General features: G+C 40.6%; 1 protein-coding gene across 1 annotated transcript in view; it reads right to left on the bottom strand.

The window, feature by feature from the left end:
• Window positions 1–4,994: 4,994 nt before the first annotated feature.
• LOC139545454 (leucine-rich repeat transmembrane neuronal protein 4-like) overlaps window positions 4,995–10,656 on the bottom strand; it is a 35,994-nt gene continuing 30,332 nt past the window's right edge. The window contains exon 3 of the mRNA XM_071353241.1: window positions 4,995–7,485. The gene's annotated coding sequence lies outside the window, so the exon portion shown is untranslated. The remainder of the gene's footprint in view (window positions 7,486–10,656) is intronic.

The raw sequence follows: 10,656 nt of genomic DNA, 5'->3' as shown, positions 1-10,656 counted from the left end.
CTTCGTCCAGTAGGTGAGTAATCGCTGTCCTGATATCCAGAAGCTCTTTTCGGTCATAAGAGACGGTGGCAGAAACATTATGTACAAAATAAGTTACAAATAACGCGAAAAAAACACACACAATAGCACAATTGGTTAGGAGCCTGTAAAACGGCAGCCATCTCATTGAGTGCACATATTGGCAAGGCAATGTGCAACGAACAGACAAGTCAGAAACATGGAGAAATAATTAGGCCTAGGCTACACCTTGTTCTTTAGAATAGTCGAACAGAAAACAAAATAAAATCAATCACGCAACATCAGGTAGACAGGTAGACAACAGTCTACAACATAAGCAGCAAACAAATCCATATAAATTCGAGTCAAGCACAACATGGGACTGAACCCCATGTTAGGCTATAGTTCAACCTAATAATGTAATAAAGAATAGACTACTTTTGCTTTCAGATGCCATTTAAGAACAAGTTACATGGAAAAACACTATAGCAAGCCAAACAGATGTCGTGTCATGGGGTAAAAGGTCATTCATCATGCGCAATCATGCATTGGGCAATGTAAAAGTGTCAATCCATTTAGAAATGTAGAAATATCCAATATCCAAGCCACAGGCAGAACCTAATCCAAACGAACATCTATATAGATATTATAGAAAAGAAGAGGTACTACGGTTTAGAACCCTGAAAGAATTACCTTTCAACGCTTCAAATTCAACAGATGAGATCCTTCTCAAATTGTCACTCTTTAAAGCATAACCGTTCTAGACACGACATCCTGCTCTGTCTGCATATATATATGTCAAGTCAGTCTGGCCTGGAGAGGGTGGGGGAACAGGGGGCGGTTGTTTGCCTGAGGGATCAATGGAGGCCGAGACAGTTCAATGAGAGGAAGACAAGGGTTGATTAAGTGCTGAGAGTAAACAAGAAGAAGAGGAAAAATAATAATAAAGCATGCAAGCTGGATCAAAAAATAAATAGAAAAATAATTGAATAAGTAAATAATGTAGTAAATAATGAAACATCACACCAAGGGATAGGGTTAGGGTTGAGGCTAGGTTTAGGGTTGAGCTGGGATGTGGACATTAATCTAGAGTTAGGGTTAGGGTTAAGGTTGAGCTGGGATGTGGACATTAATCTAGAGTTAGGGTTAGGGTTGAGCTGGGAGTGGACAAGAAGCTATGGTTAGGGCTGCAACCCTCGGCATTCTGAAAGTATTCAGACCCCTTCACTTTCTCCACATTTTGTTATGTTACAGATTTATTCTAAAAAAAAATTCAATATAAATTTTTTTCATCAATTTACACCCACTACCACATAATGACAAAGTGAAACAGGTTTTTAGCATTTTATGCAAATGTATTTGAAATAAAAAACAGAAATACCTTCTACATAAGTATTCCATACAATTTGCTATGATACTCAAAATTGAGCTCAGGTAAATCCTGTTTCCATTGATCATCCTTGAGATGTTTCTACAACTTGATTGGAGTTCATCTGTGGTAAATTCAATTGATTGGACATGATTTTGAAAGGAACACACCTGTCTATATAAGGTCCCACAGTTGACAGTGCTTGGAGTTTGCCAAAAGGCACTTAAACGACTCTCAGACAATGAGAAACAAGATTCTCTGGTCTGATGAAACCAAGATGGAACTCTTTGTCTGAATGCCAAGCGTCACGTCTGGAGGAAACCAGGCACCGCTCATCAGCATGGTGGTGGCAGCATCCTGCTGTGGGGATGTATTTCAGTGGCAGGGACAGAGTCAAGATCGAGGGAAAGATGAACAGAGCAAAGTATAGAGAGATCCTTGATGAAAACATGCTCCAGAGCGCTCAGGACCTCAGACTGGGGCGAAGGTTCACCTTCCAACAGGACAACGACTCTAAGCACACAGCCAAGACAACGCAGGAGTGGCTTCAGGACAAGTCTCTGAATGTCCTTGAGTGGCCTAGCCAGAGCCCGGACTTGAACCCGATCGAACATCTCTGGAAAGACCTGAAAATAGCTGTGCAGCGACGCTCCTCATCCAACCTGACAGAGGTTGAGGATCTGCAGAGAACAATGGGAATAACTCCCCAAATACAGGTGTGCCAAACTTGTAGCGTCATACCCAAGAAGACTTGAGGCTGTAATCGCTGCCAAATGTGCTTCAACAAAGTACAGAGTAAATGGTCTGAATACTTATGTAAATGTGATATTTCAGTTTTGAAAATGTCTAAAAACCTGTTTTTGCTTTGTCATTACGGGGTATTGTGTGTAGATTGATGAGGGAAAATAACTATTTAATCAATTTTAGAATAAGGCAGTAACGTAACAAAATGTGGAAAAAGTGAAGGGGTCTGAATACTTTCCGAATGCACTGTAACCCTAACCTTAATCCAATTAAAATGTATTAATTCGCCCCTCCCCCACCACATGGCCGAAAGGTAGGCCTCACTTGTAGCCTGACCTAGAGTTAATGTGCTTTTGAGTGACATCGGCAGAACGGTTGAGGCTAGAAACAAAATTCACATATGGGATCGTTCAACAGACACTCCAGATGAACACAAGCCTGCAAAATTAACTATTCATAGTTAAAACTTGACCCCACAGAAAACAAGGATTTTCTTCCATAGAAAAGCATTACCTACAGCCGGCATATAACCATGATGCCCCCGTGGACTGTGATTGAGCTAGCTAACCATTCTTCCACACAAACCATCATAACCTTATAGGGATGCCCTCTATTTAGGTTTAGCTTCCTGTGGCAACCGGAAGTGGCTTAATTCATCCTCAACCTGGTCCTTTATTCTCTCCCTGCAGTTACATAAAAACACTGTCAAAAACACCCTGAGTTTCAAGTCTTTAAGAACGTAGCCAGGATCCTGTGATTACAGGAAGTGACTTTAGTAGGGGTCATAGGGGCGGTTTCCAAAAGGTTGAATGTTCCCAAATGTTACATATTTGTGACCAAGAGACTGTCATGACCCGGCATATGAAATTTGAAGGCAATCAACCCAAAAACATTTTTGACCTCTATTGGACACAATGGTCTTGCAGTTATAGATACTAAGATTATTGTTATACTGAATTTTGAAGAGGATATTGGATTTTTTTATTGACTTGAAATCTACTTTTAGCTTTAATGTGTTGCTGGAACACAATTCAAAATACATTTCATCTTGATTTTCTGGTGCCGTTTGGGCAATTTAGAGTAATGATTGGGGACTTATTTGTGGCGGAATTAAACTTTTTTTCTGGGTGATTTGATATGTTGTATTTGTGATTCTCATGACTAGGTTTTTGAATTTTAATGTGTGACTGTATATATTTATATATATATAGTTTGGGTATAATGTACTGTATATTTATGTTGTATATACAGGGCGCATTTGTAAAAAGAGAGCTACAGTAGGTCTCAAAAATAAAACAAAAATTACCTAAAACTGTCTGTGCCAGCCTGCCTGCCTGCCTGCCTGCCTGCCTGCCTGTCTGTCTGTCTGTCTGTCTGTCTGTCTGTCTGTCTGTCTGTCTGTCTGTCTGTCTGTCTGTCTGTCTGTCTGTCTGTCTGTCTGTCTGTCTGTCTGCCTGCCTGCCTGCCCGCCTGTCGGTTTGTCTGTCTGTCTGTCTGTCTGTCTGTCTGTCTGTCTGTCTGTCTGTCTGTCTGATAGGCAGATAGAAAGAGGGGAGAGAGGAGATAGAGAGGAGAGAGGGAAAAAGATACGAGGTGGGAGAGAGAAGGGAGGGATGGAGAGAGAGAGTGAGAGGGGGGATTAGAGAACAGAGAGAGACATGTCTATCTGCCTGCCTGTCTGTCTGTTTGTCTGTGTAAGTATTTCACCAATTTACCCATTGGAACTTTATCACCATCATTTCCAATTGACTTGAAATATATTGTCATAAGTGTCAATTAGTTGACTTTCATATTTTCCCGTTGACTGCAAATGTATTGACATAAGCGTCAACCCTGTGACACTTTTCTTTTCCCATTGAATGCAATGTATAGACATAAGCGTCAATATGTTGTTCAGATAAATAAAAAAGCAGGTTGAAAAATAAGCCAACCCACTCTTCTTGCTAATGCAGCAAACTTTGCACTTCTAAAAATGAGGTCCACAGTTAGAAAAGGGAGGAAATTGGAAACGATCAAGTCTCAGAAGGACAAAGACTGTTATTCTTGCCGAGAACAAAGACAAGCCAGGATGTTGGCAGCCTTGGAGAGAGTCTTTCAGTCGAATTTAAGACTGAGAGAATCAGATTCTTCTGTCTTGATGATAGCTGTTATGCATTGTCAATGAATATGTCCCTGGGATGGGAATAACTCAGAGGGTAAAGAATAATTGTGAAATAAATGCTTCTGGATCTATGTAGGCTACTGTGAGCATGCTAACGGTATGAGCTCAATCAGTGTATTTGATTGCTTTATAAAGTCAATAAATCATTTTCAATACACTGTGCTTTTCAGTCTTTGAGTTTGAATAGGATTTGGAAAGGTGCCTCATGTACACACTTCTTCACTATACAGGCAAAAATCTCACAATTTACAAAAGCAAACAATACTGTTTAAATATGTGATGATTACTCTAAGTATATATAGATTTTTTATTTTATTTCATCTTTATTTAACTAGGCAAGTCAGTTAAGAACAAATTCTGATTTACAATGACAGTCTAGGAACAGTGGGTTAACTGTCTTGTTCAGGGGCAGAACGACAGATTTTTACCTTGTCAGCTCAGGGATTCAATCTAGCAACCTTGCGGTTACTGACCCAACGCTCTAACCACTAGGCTACCTGCCGCCCCGGTGTTATGGTGTTACATCAGCTAATAATGACTTTACTTTGTTACAATCATCAATTCCTCAGATATGTGGTGCTTTGATGCAGAAAATGAAAAACAACAAAGTTCTCATTCAGCATCGTATTACAGGTGGTCTACATTATCGCAGAAAGCCACACTCCCAGACAAATGATAAGCAGTATAATTTCATGGTATGAAAAGAAAAACAACATTCCAGTAAACAAATGAAAAGCAATTTTAATGTTCACAGTCATTTCTTCTTCAATGAGCATAAAAAACAATTGATCGGAAAATCAATTGAAATATCATTTTATCCTGTGATGACAGTTAAAGCTGATATTTTACATGGTTTAATCCATGGAAATCTGGATAACACCTTGTTCAAACAGCAAGCCAATATTGCAAGTAGCCCGACTTCACATGATGTCAGACACACTCTCATAGCCAGTCTACAGACCCAGATCAGGTCATGTTCAAGTTCCTCTGACCTTCAGATAAGGCTGCTCCTCTTCATAGGGAAATGACTGTGTTCATGAAAAAGCAGAGACACTTTATTTGACACCTATTCATACTACTGAACAAGTTCATTGGGAATTGTTATTTACATATGTGTCCTTGAAGTGGCGTATGAGTATGAACCACATCCAAAAGAGGCTGCTTGATGAATACTGTAACAGTCACAGTAGACTTGGGGGAAGAGGGGATACATCAAAGATGGTTACTGTAACAGTCACAGTAGACTTGGGGGAAGAGGGGATACATCAAAGATGGTTACTGTAACAGTCACAGTAGACATGGGTTTAAAACGGGATACATCAAAGATGGTTACTGTAACAGTCACAGTAGACTTGGGGGAAGAGGGGATACATCAAAGATGGTTACTGTAACAGTCACAGTAGACATGCGAGAAGAGGGGATACATCAAAGATGGTTACTGTAACAGTCACAGTAGACATGGGAGAAGAGGGGATACATCAAAGATGGTTACTGTAACAGTCACAGTAGACATGGGGGAAAACGGGATACATCAAAGATGGTTACTGTAACAGTCACAGCAGACATGGGAGAAAAGGGGATACATCAAAGATGGTTGATCTACTGTGCCACAGCTATGGAAGGTCTGGCTTGGAAAGTCTGACTCAAGCTGTTAAGCAGTACTGAGTCTCAGTCAAAACCATCCTGTACAAAGTTCTCCATCTCTTAGAAAAAAATAGTTCCAAAAGGGTTCTTCGGCTATCCCCATAGGAGAACCCTTTTTGGTTCCATGTAGAACCCTCTGTGGAAAGGGTTCCTCAAAGGATTCTCCTATGGGGCCAGCCGAAGAACCCTTTTAGGTTCTAGATAGCACTTTTGTTTTCTAAGAGTGTGAGTGAGTTCACTGCTGATCTCTTGGTGAATGCCATGATCTGAGGTCACATTAAAAGGTTTCCCTTTCAGTAAGTACACATGATATGTGAGAGACAGAGAGGATCTTACAATCAGAATAAGGATTGGCATGTTTTAAAAACATAAATATAAAATACATTTTCATTAATCATGAAAATGCGATGGATGATCATGATGAATATAAACAATATCAACACAATACTGTACAAACAATGCATTTCTGACAAAATATGTCAGCTGTAGCCTACACTTGACATGAAAACAACGTTCCTATTACTCATCAATGTTCTACTTCTCACCTTGTACTAAATAAATAAGACAAAATTGCATTGTATTATAATGAACATAAAAATCACTAACATAATAAAAATATCCATTAAAATACATACTTCTGGCAAAGAAATGTCAGCTGTACACTTGACATGAAAACAGTGTGCCCATTACTTACCAAGTTTTCTCTTCTCCTTGTGAATAATTTAATTTGAGTGGCTCACTTATTGAGATGAAATCTCTACGGGGACTTGAAAACGCATAAGATCTCTGACTGGCAGTGTTATTTGAAAAAGCAGCACAAAACCTTTCAGCTCTGTTAGTTTTTAATTTGTTCTGCTGTTCCATTGCTCACCCTACTGTTTCCCCAGTTATATTTATTGCATTTTGTATTTAATTACTTACTTAACACAGGGAAGGTTCCAAAACTGTGAGCAACTGAGTCAATAAGTTCAATGAGAGTAATGAATCATGTAATTATTTCCATTTCTCCTCATGATGCTGGACACCATTTTAGTAGCAGAAGGAATGTGATAGTGTATTGGACTATTTTCAGTAATAGTGGATATCAAAGGGTAAAATATGCTCTGCTATCTTGTAACAGTGCTCTCTAATTTCCATTAATGAATATTTTCATTTTTATTAGTGATGGTGTAAAATTAATTCTCTCTATGAATAACAGGTTCTTCAGTCAGAATATTATTCCTCAGTACAGATTTGCAGCTGTTCTCCCTCACGATCTGCAGCAGTATACAGTACTGTAGCAACACCATGCTCAGTAGCCCAGATGGAGAGGGGAGTGCTTGTCTGGTCTCCCCGTCTGCACAGGTCACTGTTGGGGGGACTGGGGTTCCGTGCGCGTGAGTGAGGCGGTGGGCGCAGAGGGGAGACCAGCAGTATGACCTGTCCTGCAACCCGGTGGCCTCAGACAGCCCTGTGGCTGGAAGGGGGGCTCAAAGCCCATGTTGAGGTGCAGCGCCCCACGGGCCTGGCACTAGTCCACTATGGGCTGCTCATACCTGTACAACGTCAGGGCACTCAACTGCTGTGGTACCTGAGAGAACAAAGGAAAAGGATAGGGGGATGGAAAGAGAGAGTAAGATAGAGACGTTTAAAAAAAAATCCTCTCAACTTTTTATGTTAGGGTGCAAAGTGAAATAGGCTAGTGTACAGATAAATTGCATGCAAAAATCTCATAATGAGAACAGTCCCAAAATGTTAGGCCAATTTAAAGTAGTATAAGGTCCCAATTCAAACAATCACAGATCAAGGGAAAACCACACTGCAGATTCACTGAAACAATGTTTACGGTGTATTTGAGGGACAGGTGTGGTTTTGCGTCAACATCCAATGAAACTGTCTGTGAGAGGAACAGCATGCAGGGTGTGTCAGTTTTAATGTAGTTAACACCGCCAACACAGTGTTTCCTTTATCTGTTAGTCATTGACCATTGAAATTAATATCAGATTTTCTGGTAAACCTAAAAAATCGGATTATTGCATGCAATAATTGTACTCTACTGCACAAAACACATGAATATCACTGAGCTCATTTGTGCAAGGTCATAACTGATTTATCTCAGTCTAAACACAAAATTGACAAATGTACTGTATGTACCACAGTGCAAAATACACTAACAGTAGCATGCAGGACCATCAATAGTAGTAGGGCACCCACTCAGCTAAACTGATCTGCAGTATACAGTGTGTAAGATGAAAGCCTTAAGCAAGAGTGCATAGATACTTGCTTTTACTCTTTTAAATGGAGTCTTGACTCCATTAAGCAGGGGGCTCTTGTTAAATTGCAAGCACTTTGCTGATTCAAAGCCTCTCTCACTTTTATATACTACAGTTCTGTGAATTATGTTTAATTAAATAAGATCAAAAGGTATAAATGTGGCATTAAATATTGAAACTAATATCACAATATTTAATTGATTCTGTTAGTAGCACGCACGCACGCACGCACGCACGCACGCACGCACGCACACACACACACACACACACACCATAACAGAAACAAAACAAAATGTGCTAATCATTTGAAGAGACTTTTGTAGCCTACACTGCTTTATATCTGAGATTTTTTTTACTTCTGAGCTGGTCAACCTCGCAATGGCCCCAAAAACTGAATGAATCACATTTGTATAGCATTGATTATCGCTTCCCCAGCTAAGCTCTCAAAACTATTTCTTTACACATCTGGATGTTTATTGAATGTAAATAGAATATAAATAGAATATAATCTTGTTTGCAATAAGATTTCCTCTCTAAGTTGATGCACTATGGTGAGGGCTTGAGATCTCTGTTCCCAGAATTAGTTTATGTGGATTAAGCCATACCTTCTTCAACTAGAAGTAAAATACCTAATATATGAACATACACTTTACAGTGTTGTTGTGGAGACATTATTGATAATTTGATAACCGCCTGAATCAGTTTTCAAGCTTTTTCAGTCTTCAAGCTCCTGAACCTAGCTTAATCTTTGGGGAACTTAATATTCACAACCATGCCCAGAATGTTAATGTATTCAGTAGGGGGTCTGTATCTATGAAGGATTCACACAAATTGTCAGCAGAATGACTAGTTTTAGGAAAAAGTTTCCTAATTAGTGTAATGGGAAGAGCCAAATGTCTGTGTGAAAGCCTTTAAATTAGCTTATGGCCCTATAGTGTTGAGCAAATTGCCCCCTTTCTCTGTTAACAACAGCACAAGACAGGAAGGGGGCCATAGCTTAAAACAGCTCTTTAAAACAGGCCTGGTCTCCGGTAATTTTCAAATTGTGCAAATCCCAGTATGTGAAGTTGCCACGATTCTATTCTGGCAGGTCAGCAACTTGGATTTCCCAATAGGACTGTGAACTTTTTAGTGTTAATTAGACCTACATTTCAATGCATCTGGTCAATGTTCATGTTGCTTTGTGAGTATAGATACTGTACTCCACACTGTAACAGTTTAGAGGCAACTATCAGGAAAGAGCACCAAAGTGGGGGGGGGGGGGGGGGCAAGAGTCAACATACTTTGGCAACAAGGCCTTAAACTTCTTGCGATTAACCTAACTGATCAGAAATCCTAGATGTGTTCTGTGTGTAACGGATGTGAAATGGCTAGCTAGTTAGCGGGTACGCGCTAGTAGCGTTTCAATCAGTTACGTCACTTGCTCTGAGACTTAAGTAGGGTTTCCCCTTGCTCTGCAAGGGCCGCGGCTTTTGTGGAGCGATGGGTAACGACGCTTCGTGGGCGACTGTTGTCGATGTGTGCAGAGGGTCCCTGGTTCGCGCCCGTGTCGGGGCGAGGGGACGGTTTAAAGTTATACTGTTACATTGGTGCCGTGACCCGGATCACTGGTTGCTGCGGAAAAGGAGGAGGTTGAAAGGGGGGTGAGTGTAACGGATGTGAAATGGCTAGCTAGTTAGCGGGTACGCGCTGGTAGCGTTTCAATCAGTTACGTCACTTGCTCTGAGACTTAAGTAGGGTTTCCCCTTGCTCTGCAAGGGCCGCAGCTTTTGTGGAGCGATGGGTAACGACGCTTCGTGGGCGACTGTTGTCGATGTGTGCAGAGGGTCCCTGGTTCGCGCCCGTGTCGGGGCGAGGGGACGGTTTAAAGTTATACTGTTACATGTGTCAAACTCTGTTTACAACCATAATGTGCTAGCACTATGCACTAATGCAGAAAAAAATGACAATGACATTTAGCTAAATGGGATTTAAGTTGTACCACTTGACTCTTGTCCTCAAACACAAAAACACTGGGACCTCAGCTCTAGGATCTATTCGAGAAACAATCAAGACAACACTGACCAGACAGACTTTTTTCTTTTACTTCGTAATGGATTGAGCGATTTGATGTTGTCTTATGAAAACATCCTCCATTGTCGTAGTCAGTTTGAGGATCTCCTTCCCTGAATCCCTTTCTGAAAATAGGATTAAATCCAGGTCTGAGTAATGAATATTTGAAAAATAAAAGGCTTTTTGGCTTGCCGGTGAGCGTGTCCGTCCAGGTTTAATCAGGTATATTGGGAAGGAGCTGGCTGTTATGGTGGGAGCTTTTAAAGGCGTGACTCATAGGGCTAGCATAGCTTGGGCAGCAGCCAACACTATGCATTAAAGGTTAAACAGCGCAGACAGAGGAGTTTGCTTTAGGCCTTCTTGACGTCTTCCCTCAACAGAACGTGGCTGAAGTCTTCTCTGATTCACATTATAACACAGCAAAACCATAAATAGCC

This window comes from Salvelinus alpinus, chromosome 19 (assembly GCF_045679555.1).
Source record: "Salvelinus alpinus chromosome 19, SLU_Salpinus.1, whole genome shotgun sequence".
NCBI classification, from domain to species: Eukaryota; Metazoa; Chordata; class Actinopteri; order Salmoniformes; family Salmonidae; genus Salvelinus; species Salvelinus alpinus.
The sequence above is the reverse complement of the archived record's forward strand: the minus strand, read 5'-3'. Positions and strand labels throughout refer to the sequence as shown.